The sequence below is a fragment of the Bombus huntii genome, chromosome 5 (genome assembly GCF_024542735.1).
Source record: "Bombus huntii isolate Logan2020A chromosome 5, iyBomHunt1.1, whole genome shotgun sequence".
Classification (NCBI taxonomy): Eukaryota; Metazoa; Arthropoda; class Insecta; order Hymenoptera; family Apidae; genus Bombus; species Bombus huntii.
Genome location: NC_066242.1, coordinates 7,281,628 through 7,296,093, shown reverse-complemented (window position 1 = coordinate 7,296,093; position 14,466 = coordinate 7,281,628). Strand labels below are relative to the sequence as shown.

The 14,466-nt window shown below is 41.2% G+C and overlaps 1 long non-coding RNA gene across 4 annotated transcripts in view; it reads left to right on the top strand.

Annotated features, from left to right (window-relative positions):
- The window catches only part of LOC126865825 (uncharacterized), a 56,390-nt gene extending 51,690 nt beyond the window's left edge, over positions 1 to 4,700 (top strand). For 3 of the 4 annotated variants that reach the window (XR_007689690.1, XR_007689687.1, XR_007689689.1), the window contains 3 exons: positions 1,453 to 1,662; positions 1,714 to 3,039; positions 3,119 to 4,700. This is a non-coding gene — a long non-coding RNA (uncharacterized LOC126865825). The remainder of the gene's footprint in view (positions 1 to 1,452; positions 1,663 to 1,713; positions 3,040 to 3,118) is intronic. The other variant, XR_007689688.1, reaches the window with a different exon arrangement.
- Positions 4,701 to 14,466: the final 9,766 nt, after the last annotated feature.

The window sequence follows — 14,466 nt, the reverse complement described above, 5'->3', positions numbered from 1 at the left end:
AGCCAGGCAATAATTATTTATAGTTGAATCTCAGTTGAATTATCGCTCTACTTCGCAAACTGTGCGCGCGCGATTTTCCTCTCGTTTAAACCGCGCCCGGCATTTAATGCAAAATTATCAATTCAATTGCAAACGTTGTGGAAATTAAAACAGTGTTTCTCGTTCGATCGATTGGCACTCGTGGATTCGCATTAACATCGCAATATTATTGTGAAAATTGTCGTCTCGTCAGTTAATTGAAGGATAATGGAAACAGGAGGAAAATGATATTTTTCAAGCCTAACAAACAGGCTGTGGGGTTTCATAAATGCAATTAAACAAAACAGCAAAATTTGGATGAAAATTTGTTTTATCCATTAAAATATCATAACGACTACTTTACTTTTCATACCATTTTATATTCTAGCACGTTATATGCGCTCCGTACATTTTCGCATAAATGGATAAAAATCCGAATTAATAAAAGTATACATTTCAAATTCACTGAACTTTGTTTACCGATAGACTACGGTATTAACTATTCAATTTCCATAGGCACATGCAGTGCAATAAAATTAGTAGTTCATATACATATTTTAATGCATTATAATGAGAAATTTAGTATTTGTTCAAACATTAATTCACCGATGGCATTTTTAGTTTCATTCATTTCTTACAAATTCGTGAAATCTATGAGTCTCGTTTTTATTTTGATAGAGATACAAATGAACAAAACTTCTTGCGCTACATCATAATCTTCTTACGCTAGAACTACCACATCAGTCAAATTTACTGGTTTTATTATAGTCAAATTTTATTTTAAAATTCCTACTTCATGTTATATTTTTTCCGCAATGATGTAATGACTTTCGCAACGATAACTAAAAGAATAATATAATGAATTTTATTTTATTTTTTATGTATTCAAACTCAAAATAATTTTGTACCAAGGCTACTTACACCAATACCAGTCAAAATGACTGGTACCTGTCAAAGTGTAAAAAAGTCCTGCAATCTGTTTATCGAACCCCAATTAACCAGTTTCCTCGTTTTGTACAACTTCCCACGTGTTTTTAAAAATTTTATTGCGCATCATTCGATATGCTGATATCAGTAATCAGGAAAATTCCGCATCGATCGCTAGATCGCTAAATGCTAATGCTGGGGTCATGGTCCCAGATGGATTAATAATACCAAAAATATACTACATAACATGGAATTCCTTCTGTAAAAATAAAAACATTTTATTATCACGTATTTTTTAAAGATCAATCATTTTGCCTGGTTTTGGTAGAAATAGGTTCGTGCTAACTATCGGTAGTTCTAGCGTTAATAGGAATTTAAGGGTTGAAACTCGTTTCCCTCGATAAAGTTGTTTGTAACATCTCGGTTTTCGATTAATCCTCCCTTAAATCTCTTTCCTTCCTTTTTGCACGATACATATATAGATGGTAACCGGAAGTTTCATTTCAGGTTTCAGATCAACGTTCTACCCATTGATTGGGAAAGACGAGCCGGATTAGTGGCTGACCAATTCTGTGTACACGTGCCAGCAAAATTATTGTTTTTCTTGTTTGGTGTTCGTGTAGGAGAAGGCAGAAATAAGGAAAAGAAATTATCATGCTGGAGTCTCGCCGGAAGTGTCTTGTATAAATACAGCTGTCGCGCGCTACGCAAAAGGAGGTGAGTGCAAAACAACTTACCCGATGTGTTTTGACTCTCTGTCACTTTTAGAGCCGGTGAACGGGGTAAGCGATACTCCACCATCGCAGACATTCTTTCGTCGAAGGAAGAAAGGCGTGAAGAGAGAAGAGGGTTAAAAAATTTGTGAAAGGAAACCAGATCTAAAAATGTCTAATCCTCCCGATCTTTTTCGAAACTTTTTTATCCCTTCTAATATTAAATCGCCAACTTTTGCTACGAATGTAGGATATTAAGACATTGGGCACGCGATTCGAGTGATTTCAGCAGACTCGGGAAGAGAATATTGCGAAATCGGGAAATTTTGAAAAAAGATCGATGAAGAAAGAAACGATAGAAAAGAAAATGAAACCATACACGTCAATGAAAATTTGGTAATTATAACTATCGAAAGAAAAGGAAAATGAAAAATAACTGATCTGCGAAATTAACGCATTTTCAAATTGCTAAATTGTTAAATTAACAAATAAAATTCCAAACTTTCTTGCGGAACAATTATTTTTTGTATTGAAGAATTTAACAAATTGTAATTAATTATAATAAATACCACTGGTATCATTTAAAATACATCCATCTTACATCTGAAACAGCATAAAGCGTGATTTCCAAAAAACGAAAATGAAAAGCGAACGCAGGGTAATTAGACCATCTTGGATGCCATTCGAAAAGGAACCTCGACCCAACGACGAACACGGTACCAGAGTTCGGTCTGGTTCCGAGCGCATACGCGAAAAACTAATTACCATTACGCCTCTCTCGGAGCGGAACCGTCTCGGGAAAAATGAACAGAAATGTCCTACACCGTGATCCCTGTCCCAGCCTCGTTATTTTTAGTATCGAGATACTGGCCGAAGAGAGAAGAGACACGGTCAAAGGGAAGCGACAGACCAACCAGCTAGAAGCAACGTGGAAAGAGTAAAAGAGACAATTGTGCAACTAAGTATGTTGTAATTAAACAGTAGGCAAAGAGAATCCAGCTACTATGCAGTGTATAAGTACATTGCCCTTCATAAGTATCTGAATACTTTGTTCAATTCAAAGTAACAGTCGATGGTCAAATGCACAAATGAATGATGAATTAATATTAATTAGAAACATCACTTGCTATCTTATTATAATATCAACAGATCAGATCAGCAGAAGAGTAATATATTTTATTATTTATTATTTATTACATATATTTATTATTTATATATCATTGCTCGCATCAAAAAAAATTTCTATTAATTTAGAGGAACCTTCGTGATCTGATTTGTAATCCAACAACTAAACAATCTGAAAATAAACAGCTTGTCAAGATTTCACAATTATAAACACCAGCTTTATTGTTGCATATTGGCTTTTAAAAACACTTCAATCGTAACTACGATAATTATAAAATTCGATTTATCTGTACTTTGTGACTGAAAATAACCGAGTGTCTACTTTTGAACGATAGTGTACTTGGAAGCTTGTCGAAGTTTCGTATAGAGACGCGTGTTCACGCGTGCCACCTCGCATACCTATACGCACCTCGCACGGCCACTGGTATTAAAGCTACATGCATCGTTGTCCTGGTAAAAGAGGACCACCGCGTGACCAAGGGAGGAGTACTCTTAAAATGTTATGACGTGGAACTCGTGATTTCATGGAACATTTAATCACTATATTGGTAAATAGCCGAAACAGGGGTTCTCGGACATTGGACTGCAAAGGGTATTCCATTGCTTTGCTCGATGCTGATGCGATCGTTGAAGAGAATTTGAAATGGAGCATCGAGAATTTATGGGCTTCTATTTGGTATTTATGTAGGATGAATCAGGTTTGAAACAAAGATAGATTATAATTATATTTGAAATAATGGGCGAATACAAATAATTCAGAAATATCATTTTGTGGCAGTTTTTTTGTATATAAGAAGTATATCTATTGCATAAAATATTTGCTCCGAACCGAATTTAATATCAAAACATTTGATCAGACGAAGAAGCACGAGATTCAAATACGAAAAGAAATGTATCTAAATCGACGTATTATTATACTATATACTCACTTGCTACGAAAGATTGATCATTTTAATCAAACGAATTGTAAATTTCATATATTGCGATTTAATAACTTACAGCAGAACTGCATTTAAAACTTCCAACTCATAGAAAGACAGTAAGTTCAATAAATACAGTTCATATAATAGCACTTCATTGATTTCGTCCAGATTTCTCTTATAGTATAATCCTTACATAATGGAAATGCACATTCAGATAAATACATTCAATCAGCAATGATCAGACAGTCGTAGCTACTAGTTTCACTATTTCTATAAATCGTGTGTACATAAATAATATCCTACACTAATTTACACACAGTGTACATGAATTAAATGACTTATTTCCAAAATTATAATAAATATATAACATAATTATATAATATAAAATGAAATTATAATAAAAACAAACACGTACAAGATCACCAGTCAAACGATACGCTCATCCGCTACATCTACTGTAACGAGGATCGAGTATGAGGAGATATCGAGAACCACTGTATGCGGTCTCTCGCGAAGGTACTCGAGCCAAATAGTTACGCCGTAGGATCCCCTTTTCCCTTTCTCTGTTCGCTGACGGCTGCATCGGTGGAGCAGTTAGAGTGTCGGAAAAGGCCATGGAGGGCCGAGGGGGTGGGTTCGGGTCTCGTAGCGACGGGGGTGTGTACCAATTATACAGACACAACTATTGTGCGGCTCTCATTAAACGACGCCAACAAATTCGATTACTTCTGCTTCCAAATTTTGCCTCGGCCCCCGGTAAATGCTGGCATCGGCACCTTCACCCTTACACCAAGGGTGGAAAATACGTCGGTGGAGAGAGCATTCTCCACGGTTCGAACTCGTTGCTATCCTCTCCCCCCACCTACTTTCCATCCCACCCGACCCCAACGTCGAGAATTTATTTTACGACTAAACAGAAAATTAGTGAGCGTTTGGGTTTGCGGTGTTTAGGTCTTTTGCACCGCCGTGGTTCGAACCGCGGTCGACTAGGCCATGGGGGTGGCGGAACCACCGCGTTCCACGAATGTCTCGCTGCGTATCGAAATTAATTGAGTTCCGGAGCAATGAGCGCCGTCTTACGGAATTGAAACATTTTTACAATGGTTAAAGGCTGGGTTTCGTGTGCTTGGAAATAGGCTCGAGGGTCGTTCAAGAGATCGAATGGGTAATGAATTGTGTCTTATTGGATTGAAATGGCTTTTAGGTCTGTTCTTGTTTAGGGTTGCAAAGATAGGGTGTATAAGTTATAGGAAATTTAATCTAAATGTCTATTCGAGGTATGTGACCATCGATGCTTGTGATGTATTTCTTTTTCGATCATAGAACGCCAATTTTCTGAAACCCAACGAAAATCGTGTTATGTCGGAGCTAACTAAAAACTAACTGTCGCACGTTTGGAAACACACACTTTTGCTAGAATATCCCTACAAACTACTTATAAATGTACCAACTGTTATACTTTACTTACACTGCCTATCAATTAAAACTTACTTAAAACTAGAATTTAATATTACGAGACTTAGCATCGCGTATTTTATCGAAGTCCCAATCCACGAATAATGAATCAACTTCAAAAGTACTTCAACGCCGAACGTAACAGTGTAATAGCACCATGCAAGCAATGCAATATTTCCTTTAAAAAAAAAAAAAAAAAAAAAAAAAACAGGATAAATAAATAAAGAAAAAAGAAAAGAACGCAGTTCCAGGAAACGGAAGAGACCGAAAGCTCGGCTTTGGAAGAAGACTCCCTGCCCGTATCGTTAAGAGAAAACATTTAATTGGCGTTGCAACCGGAGCGCAAACGAACTCAGACGGGCAGCGCTGCGAGGGTGATTTATTATTTAATCTTCTAGACGAGTGATTTTTATCTGGCCGGCCGCCACGATATCCGAGGCCGAAAAGCTACCCCCTGCCCGTTACCGTTTACCGACCTCGGGTCAGTAATGGTTATGCTTGTCATTATCGCCGTGTCGTACGAATCGTCTGGCTGCTCGCAGCCCCGGCCACGACCAATGGACTGCAGCACTTGAACTCGTTATGCCGTGCGGTGCAATTCCGCGACCGTTTCGGCCCATTCTCGCTTAAACGTTGCGAAAAGGGGGTTGGAGGCTCGAATTTACCGCTACACAAGGCCTGGGAAAAAGTTTCTTGGACGATACGCGTCAAAAGAAACACGATATCTGGCCGACGTTCCGCTGCCCCTGTAATTGCCCCGGGAGTTCATGGAATTGATAAAGCCAACTCTTCTACGATGCCTGCAACTTCGATATGGGAAGTCATGTGTTAATTGCTGTTTGAATTCGTGTAGAGGATTTACGCGAAACGTTGAATTTTCGGGTAAGGAAGTTATATTTTGGAGAAAGATTAGGGTGATTTATTGTCATAGGATGTTTTCTATCTTCTTTGGTTTGTCGTCTATTGTTTAAATTTCACATTGTGGAAACCGAGAAAGAGTACATTCTTGGAGGGGATTTTATAGCATCGTCGAGACAAGGTGAGGAAATTTCATTCTTTGTATTGATTCATCTGTACAGTTCATATACAAAGACGTAGATGTGGGAAGTTAAGGAAAGTCTGAAACAAATCTCTATTTGCGTTCAATTGTTTAATTACGTTTATAGAAGTGTGAATTTCATGTGAAAATAGGAGCTTCGAAGCATCTCAAATTCTACCATTGCCTAAAAAATCCGAATCAAACGAACGCCCGTAGGTTTCCAAAGCAAAGCACAAGAAAAAAAAACACAAAATACACAATGCAAAACGTCAGTCCTCTCGACCTTCGCTTCACCATACGAAGAACTCAGCGGCTTGGTTCGAGAAAGCGGAAAAAGGTAGAACAATAAACGCGGAAAGTAGGAAAATAAAAGAGGGTGCATCGATCCTAGGCGAAGCGACAGGTCCACGGTCTTTCGTTCCGCTCACCGTGAAAAGTTTAATGACTTTTTGTTAATTAACATCCCGTCGGACAGGTTTAGAGCAGCTACGGGTCACTTCGGTCCCTCTGCCCCCTATCCTCTCCACCTCTCCTGCTCCTTTCACCCCCTTTCAACCCCTCGAATCGACGTTTCCGTTGCAGCTGGAAATGCCGGCGCGTAACGTGCACGCGCGTACTTCTCGTCCGTTTTGCGTGGAATCGCGAACACGCCGCGCGAAACAATTTACCAGACGATAAATTTTTATAGAAGGGCGCGCAGGAGACCGTCCGAAAGGGTATGGGGGATGGTCACCGCTGAAACGGAATTGAATCGATATATTTACGTGCCGTTTACCGGAGGGAAAGGGTTGAAGTTAGCGCTCGTGTAATTGCAGGGCACACACTGACTGGGGGATTAGGGGTGCGATCTGACTCCTGCTATTGTTTTGACGTGCCGCGAACAAGAATTATTTCGCTTAATCGAGTTCTTTGCCATTTAAAGAACTTGCTTCACCCTAATTCACGGAAGTCTTGTTCAGTAAAAATTTGTGTTTTTCGTAGGAATAATTCAATGAGATTTAAATGGAGATAAGAGAAGGACGAGTTAGTTGAATTTGATATTATTTCTGATTGATTTTCTGATTGATTGAGAGATTCATATGAAATTATCTACTACGTGTATTATACTACGAACAATTTTTCATTTTCGGTTTCAACCTGTCAATTTAATTCTTTTACTTACAACAGTAAATTCTCCGATCGTTTCTATCAACAAATATCGATTACGCAGTCCGTTTCATTAATACTGCTTCCACTTGCACGTTTCTAATTGAACAAATTTTTAATGAAAAAGTGCGACGAACTCGTGAAACAACTAAGTACACGGTACAGATTCGCCAATGTTTTATGGAATGTTAGGTTACAGGTAGATTTTTATACATCAAAGATAGAACAAAACGAATGATGCTATGATACAGTCCTTGAGAAGCATTGTACAGAATATATTTGACAGAAATTGCTAGCATACTATTCCCCATCGTTATCGAAATGTCAGGTAACGAGGATAGGAGTAGCGCGACCGCGGTGTAGCCTCCGGAATTTCTCAGCCGCTGATATTTTCGCGTTCGTCAACGGCGATTGAACTTTAGACGGCGGTGTGCCTCGGGGACCGATAAAAGCCGATCCATTCCATTATCGCGGCCGCGCGCTGACAGTCCGCGCGGATTAATACCCGCTCGCGTGCCGCCAGAGTAAGCGGCGTCCTCGGAATTTATTGTAATTGGTCTTTTGATATAACGGCGACCCACTCACGTGCCGGGCATTTCCCTCCATACCATCCGTGCCTCCCGTGCATTTTGTTCGTGTCTCGAACACGGCTTTCTAGAATAACGATAATACTTCCACGGGGATGAAAAGCGAAATTGGTTAACTCCCTCGAGGACAAATATGGGTGCAAACGTTATCAAACGTGTCTCTCGTGATAAAAAGCGATATACGCGTCATTGGATAGTGTCCGCGAACGTTAACATATTAGGACGAGACAGTGGACAAATGTGGGAACTTTTATATCCAAATAGAACACGACGGGTATTAGATGTTTTGCATTTCGTCTTAGGTTATGAGTACAGTGAATGCGAGTGTACTAACGAACGAAAAAATATCTGAAGATCGCTGGTATTCTTAGGGATTTATAAATTGCTCGTTGTGACGTATTAAGTGTATCAAATTACGTATCTATTGTAACCATAGCCTCATGTTATATAAAACACGAATCGCGCATCGACAAGGCTAGACAAAGAATATAAATAGTATCTTAATATACGAGAACACTTCTTAAATAGAAATACAGAAAAAAAAGTGTAGTGATTTATAGGGTTTATTTTTTAATACTCACCTTGGTATTTAGAATTATTTGAACTCTCTTCTCACGTTAGTAAACCTTCCGTTTTTTGAAACTTTGGATACCAGTTACGTAAATTGGCAAGTTTACCAAAAAATTATGTTAATCAGTTTCTCCTGCAAGAGGTTCGCATATCAGTTTTCGTTAACGTTGATCTTATTTCAATGTGGCGACCTTGCCCATATCTATACTTCAAATGCCCAATAGAGTAAAGGTACGACAAAAGCTGGTGGTTTTCGAGATCGAGGAAGCCTCGAAGACTTTTCATCTCGGTGTCTCGTCCTTCATCCTCAGACGAACGTTCTTCCCTTCCATCGTTGAAGAACGCAGGAATTCCGTGGAATAACCTGTGAGCTTACAGGGTGAGTGGGCGGTAAGACGAGGAGGGAGGGCGGGTGGGTATCTCGGCAAACGACTCGAACTCGGGAACCGAGGTCGTTTGGGGAACGTACGGGAGACGAAACGCTGGAAACTCGAAGGAAACGCGGCACCGGGGAGAGAGTGGGTCGGGGGAGGACAGTCGAAGCCAGGGGAGCGGAAAGAGGGAAAGGGTAGTTCTGTTGCCGGTTCTGGAGACTTGGCGAGGAGGCCGGCAACGGCGGGAGGGGAACTGAAGAGGCAATATAGGAGAAAGCTTATTATTGGAGTTCGCTGCACCCGAGAAGAGAACAAAATACAGGCGAGCAGTGATTGCTGTTTCCAATTGAACCCCTCGTGCGCCACGCTCTCCACCTGAATGAACGAGCTAGCGGAAAATAATCAAGCTCCGCCCGAAGCTACTATCTAGCATTCGTGTATCCAACCCACCCTTAACCCTCCGCGCGTTCACCTTCCACCCCGTGCCGCCTGCTCCTACCGCGTATCGGAGTCGTTGCCTCGCGTCGTCGCTTGTTTTAGACATCAGCCTGAATCTACCGATCACTGTCTTCCCGCTTTCTCAGGCCGTTCAGCCTGCCTGCTTCTCTGATACTGTGACCAGAGTTTTCGTCTTTCTGCCAGTGCACGATGTTGCCGAAGACTTTACCTAGTTTTCGGTTGGGAACCGCAAACGTTGATTAACAAAAGCGTGGCGTGTTAGACGCGACGTAAAATTCGTACCAGCCCGTTACCATATTTATCGCTATTGTAAAATCCAGTTTATGATAGATTAAGCGTAAGTGCACATACTCCCCGTTCGTTGTGTTCAACACGTTGAATTTGCTTTTAATTACGAACATTTATATTAATCGTTAGGATGCACCGTAATACTATTGAGCAAAGGTGTTGGTATAATTTTGTTGTTAACTTCTGTGCTTCTTCGTTTACACATAAAGTTTGTTTCATTTGTAGCTTCACTTTGATATTATGTGTAACGTTTTACAATATGTAGTACGCGTTTACTGTTGCAGTAAGTAACCAAATAAATTCAACGTTAATACCCAGACACAGTAACGTGTTACGTTTGACGATCGGTAAATTTCAACTTCTCTTAATTAAACGTACGTAACAGGAACTAAACGAAAGAAATTGATTCTGACACGGCTAACTGTACAAGTCCATACGAATCTCGAAAAGAGAAAGAGAATTTTTCGTAACGTAAGGATCGGACAAAGGTACACGTGTCTGGCGTGAACGACGAAACAGACGAATCCACCCCATCCCTATCCCGGTCGAGATCTACGCAGATTCCTACCGATTTCTCCCTTCTAAAGTTTCAACGGGGCCTCGTCCTCTCTCTATTTCCACCTCCCCCTTGGCTCCGTCGCGTAACCAGGATTCACGTGTCGGCTCGGTAGAAACAAGGGGCCAAGTGAAGGGGGTGGTGGAGAGAGAGAAAAAGATAGAGAGAGAGAGAGAGAGAGAGAGATACGGAGCTGGAGCGATGTGCGGGTCGGTCGATGGATGGAGCAGGAGGAAAGCAGAGGAATATGAAACAATCGCTTCATTGGAAAGTCAAGAATCTCTCGAGCCCGTCGGCGTTTGACTTGCCATTAGGAGCGTCAGTTTTAATTGTGCCTGCACTCTCGTCCTCATCGTCGTCGACGTCGTCGTCGTCGTCTATCTCTTGCAGTCTGCAGTCTCAGGTGAAGTGTATCGCCTACCCCCGCACGTATATGCCTCACCGTGTCTACCCACCTACCCCGTGCCCTTTAGCGATGTCTCATTAGTTGCAGCACTGCAACGGATGAGTACATCCTACTGCCACCCAACTACTACCGCTCCACCACCGTCCCTCTCTTCTTCGTGTAACCCCTTGCACCAGCTAGGAGACCTACCCCCCCGTCACTCGACTGCCACTTCCTTATCCCTGGCCACTTACTCGTTCCCAACAACCGGCAACTCGTTCGCCTATACAGTTTGATTCGTTATGGAACGCACCAACAACGAGCCTCCTTCTTTTCTTTCGTTCGTTGGATTTTTTCAGTTAGTTCGCTATTTTTATTGCTTAAAATGGTTTATAGCGGTTTGATAAGGCTACTAGAATGCGTATGCCGCGAATTTTAAGGGGAATATGTAATAACTTAGATGAAGATAATGCGAAACACGCGAGGAATAAATTTATTGGTATAGCGTGGGTATTTATGCGTTTACGAAAAATTGAAGAATTCAGGATGTGCGTTATATGCATGTGAAAATAGAGAAGATAATCTACTGCTACGTTGATTGTGTTATCAATATCTATTGTTATTTCTTTGTATATAGAAGTTTACACTTTTTGTATGAAATTCCTTGTTAAATTTTTATATTCCGGAATTTGTAACTTACATAGCAGAAATGACTATATGGAAATAAAATAAAACTGCAATAGTAAAGATTCTCAATATTCGAAAGATAGCGTGCAACCAATCAGAGACACGAAACTCCTTAAAAAAAAGAATCAGAAGTAGGTAACGTGGAGCGTGGCTACATCTGAATTTAATGCAATGCAAACTGCAAAGACAAACAGCGTTTGCCTCCTGATGACGCAAACAACTCCCGCAATTCCTGGCGGACCTTCTTCTCCTTTTTTCTTTGCTGGCCGCGTTTACCTCGGGATTTGCTCCTCATTAGCTCGTACCTTGCCGAATATAAGGCGGCCAGTTCAGGGAGACCCGAAGGCGGCCTGGAATTTCGCGTTTTCTCCCTTGCTTTTGCCAGCGAAATTTCCTTTTTTCCAAACGTAGGAAGCGGAATAATCCGCGAGCGTCGTTTATCTCGCGGTACCAGGACGAACGAAGGACCAAACGAGAAAAGGAGGCCTGCAAGGCAGAAGAAATAATAATAAAAAAAAAAGAAAAAGAAAGAAGCTGGGGCCTTCTTCATTTAGCAGTGGCTAATGGTTCACCTCCGGGAAGATTATTATACGAAAGTACAAAAGCGATATCTTCGCAATTAAGGGAATAGTCGTAAACCTTGGCGACTAGGATGTACGTGGATATACAGAAAACGGGCGCGTGCATTCCACGGGACCGCTTTGTTTGCGGAGCGCGATGAGCTGAAAGACTCCCGGCCTGCTCTTCCGGTTCTCTCTTCTTGCTTCCATTGGAACTACTGTCTTTCTGCCCCGTGCAAGTTTGATGTCCCGCTAATTCTAAAGGAATGGGTAATCGCGCATGCTCTGGTCACTGTGTGCGCACGAATACACGAGTGGACCCACTCGACCCCTTTGTTAGCGTCAGATCGGGTCACGAACTGGCACGTTACAACCCCCTGTATGTGAAATCCGCTTTACAGAACCAGCCGGATAACGTGGATTACGTCGATACATTTTAACGCTCTTTTACGATAGCCTTGGCTCATCTCGATCGCCTACTTAACTCTTATTGCATAGTCTGGTAACCACTTTACAAATTTTCATTTGACATTCGTTATATTGCCAGTAAATGAAAGGTCGTTGTTACTTGATATACTTCTTATCGATATCTGCATAATATTTCAAATTTTGTTACTAATTAAATGTTTGTTCAATACTTTGCATGAATATTTATACAGGTAAACGTAATAGTTACGCATGCAACGTTCCAAGCAATCAATGAGAACGATTGGTATTTTGATACGACACGGACATTCGTGTCTCGTAAAATGAATAAAATTTTTACGTTAATAGCCAAGCATCTTATATTTGACGCGTTATAGACTGAATAAAAATGGATATTTATGTTAATAACCAAACTCCCTAAAAAAGACGCTTTTGCCTACTTAATAAATCATAGTTCAGTAGTTCAATACGGACGATAAGAAAAGATGATACTACTCAGAAACTATGTTCGATACGGGAATTCACCCTGAAGAAACCAAAGCACGGGTGAAAGCCTGGAACAATTATCGCTGTAGTTTACCGTAAAAAGTTGTGAGACAGTTACGAACACAGCCATAATGCTGCGACTACGACGCACGAGTTATTGCGTGAATTTCGATACAAACGATTGAAACATCCAATGTACAGTCCACACGAATCATCGCACGATTCCCTTGCGTTCGTCCACGTGAAAGATCGTTCAACATCGTCAATTTCGGCTATCGATGCAAGGATTAAGTAACTTGCCTCTTACTTACGTACCAAAGACGGGACTGATGCAACCGGACGAAAATTGGCGCAAGAACGTCCCAAGTGTCCCCTGTTCCCCTTGACAGAAGACAGCGTGCACCTCAGCGTATCAGTCCAAGTGTGCTTCTACTTAACAAGCTTTCGCGTATTGTGAGGAACATGCTTAAAAGGAAACCAAAAATGAGGACAAGTAGACGGACGATGGGGGGTGGGGTGGGTGGGACTCGTAACGACGAGAGAGGTGCGAGAATCAGCGGGATCACGGTGACACCTCGGGCACCCTCTAGTATCACGCTCTTTTTCACCCCGAGTGCCGTACAAACAATAACAAACAGTACTAATGAGGCTCTTCAATAGCGTGGAAGCAGCAGCGAACTGTACGCCGTACTCGGATGCGCGCGACAAAGCTTCCGGAATGATTACGCGGCGGTTGTTCGACACTTGACTCCGCGCCGCGTCGATTGTTCGCTTCGCTCCCGAGCGATCGTCGGGCCGCCGCGGGCGGAAAGTATCCTTTGACGCGCCAAGTACCACTCGAAAGTCTCGAAAATCTGGTTAGAAACTCTGGACCGCCATAACAAACGAGCCGTTGTCGATTTGTAACCGAGCGGACCGCGCGGCTGGTCAGCTTCTTTCGATTAAAACCTTGCAAGTATTATTAGACCTGCTGTGGACTTATGGTACCTTTCAGTCAGGACGAAGGGATATAGGAAGATTGGAAGATTCGTGTGATTCTCCGTTAGATAATTGCGTTTCTTGCGTTACAGCGGAGGATTCATCTCTATCTGACGATTCTATAGAAATCAGTATTGGATGGAATAATTGTTATATTGACGGAATTTTCAGTTACACTTTACAGTTTATCATTTAATGACGAAATCTGTTAATCTTCGGGAGTATTTAAACAGAAGTCTAGAGTTTATACCAAGATTTGGGTTCAAATCGAGGTACGTGTATGAATTCGAAATGTAGCTTAGTAGAGGAAAGATAATTGATCTTTAGGTGTCGTGGTGTAAATTTTTAAAACGTTTTAGTCGTGCCTTTTGGTAAGAATTAGCTGAGAAATTAGCGAAACTGATATACAATTAGACGATTTGAGACTATACATGGATGAAATGCTGACTTGAAATAGACGCGACATCAATATAAGACAGATACGATAAATATTTCTGGTGCAATAGTAATCTATCTGCTTGAACTATGTGAACAATGCAATAAAAATGTTGATTGAAAATACTGAAAAACAATGTATAGACTGTTTGTAACAAAAGCAATTAACTATACAAATATACGTGCAAGCTTCACAAAATTGAAAATTCACTTAAGGTTTAACGACATCGTCTTTAGCGAATCCTATAGGACGAAGAAGGATTTCAGGGTCTCGCGCGAGGACTCGGAGATTTTTTTCGTTTCGCTGGAAGCACGAAGGTCGCGCTTAG